The sequence below is a fragment of the Bos indicus x Bos taurus genome, chromosome 7 (assembly GCF_003369695.1).
Source record: "Bos indicus x Bos taurus breed Angus x Brahman F1 hybrid chromosome 7, Bos_hybrid_MaternalHap_v2.0, whole genome shotgun sequence".
Taxonomy (NCBI): domain Eukaryota; kingdom Metazoa; phylum Chordata; class Mammalia; order Artiodactyla; family Bovidae; genus Bos; species Bos indicus x Bos taurus.
In genome coordinates, this window is record NC_040082.1 from 100,491,184 (window position 1) to 100,493,015 (window position 1,832).

The following is a 1,832-nucleotide window of genomic DNA, read 5'->3' on the forward strand; positions in this document are numbered from 1 at the left end:
GTTTTGCCATACATCAACATGAATCAGCCACAGGTGCAATATGTACCCCCATCCTGAACCCCTTCCCACGTCCCTCCCCATTGAAACATGCATATTACCATATGTAAAACAGATGATCAGAAAATAAATTATTTTAAGAAGGATTTCTCAGGTGGCGCTAGTGGTAAAGAACCTGCAGGTAAGACATAAGAGATGCAGGTTAGATCCCTGGCTCAGGAAGATCCCGTGGAGGAAGGCACAGCAATCCACTCCAGTATTCTTGCCTGCAGAATCCCATGGACAGAGGATCCTGGCAGGTTATAGTCCATAGGGTCACAAACAGTTGGACTTGACTACAGTGAATTAGCATGCATGTAATTTTAAGAAATTCATCTAGTTATATGAAAAAAGGATTAATTCCCAAATTATCCAGATCCAAGGCTAAGAATAAATCTGAGAAAGTAGGAAAACCATAAAATGAAAAAAAAAATGTTTGAATTATGAGAGATATCACAAGCCTTAACTAAGGTATATAAATCGTATGAAGAAGCTGAAGTCAAAAAAAGGAAAATTTCAGGAAATAAATTGAAAGAGCAAGTTCAACTTCCACAGCCTGATCAAAGACTGGCAATCTATGATTCTGAGACCTTTCTTCAGCCCAGGTGAATTACGTTTTTTTATAGCTCACATTTGAAAGAGCGCTCTCAGGGCTCTCTTAATGTCTCTGTTCCTCAGACTGTAGATGAAGGGGTTCAGCATGGGTGTGACCACGGTGTACATCACTGAGGCTGTTGCACTTGAGTGTAGGTTGTGGGGAGCAGCAGAGCTAAGATACACTCCTAAGCATGTACAGTAAAATAAGGAGACAACTGAGAGGTGAGATGCACAGGTAGAGAATGCTTTATACTTCCCCTGAGCTGATGAGATTCTACATATTGAGGAAGCTATCTTGCAGTAAGTGTAAAGGATAGCAGCAAGGGGAACACCACCCAGAAGCCCAGCTGCAAAATTCATCACCAGTTCATTAAGAAAGTTGTTGGAACACGTAAGTTGAATAAACTGCTTGAGCTCACAGAAATAGTGAGGGATTTCCACCTCTCTGCAGAAGGACAGTGTCAATACCATTAAAGTTTCTAACAAGGAATGTAGGACACTAATGATCCAGCTAACCAAAACCAGAATTCCACAGTGTTGTGGGTTCATGATGACTGTGTAGTGAAGGGGGTGGCAGATGGCCACAAAGCCATCGTAAGCCATTACAGTCAGGAGGAAGTCATCCAACCCTGCAAACAGCATGAAAAAAATACATCTGAATCATGCAGCCTTCATAGGTTATAATGTGGCTCTGTGTCTGGGTGTTACACAGCATCTTTGGGGTGATGGTGGAGGTGATACAGATGTCTACAAAGGATAGGTTGGAGAGGAGGAAGTACATGGGGGTGTGGAGGTGGGGGTCTGAGCTGACGGCCAGGATGATGAGCAGGTTTCCAAACACAGTGATCAGGTACATGGGGAAGAAAGGTCCAAATATGAGGGGCTGCAGTTCTGGTTCTTCTGAAAATCCCAGAAGAATAAAACCTGAAACATGTGTTAGGTTCCTTGGTACCATGGGCTGAAGGTAACTATGAGAAAAGGGGAAAATAACATGACTGATTTTTACACAATCAGATATTACTCACATTGTTGAAGGGCTGCCATTTATAATTACTTATCAAAATATTAATTTCAAAAATTTGTTTATCAATTCAGTCCCCTTGGTGGAATTTCTTACGTCATCTTTAATTAGCAAGCTTGTTCAACTTTCAGCATTTTCCCTGGCAAGTCAAATATTTCTCATATTTAAGGAGAATTTT

General features: G+C 41.3%; 1 pseudogene; it reads right to left on the reverse strand.

Annotated features, from left to right (window-relative positions):
- Positions 1–663: 663 nt before the first annotated feature.
- Positions 664–1,588, reverse strand: LOC113896415 (annotated as a pseudogene).
- Between the last annotated feature and the right edge of the window lie 244 nt (positions 1,589–1,832).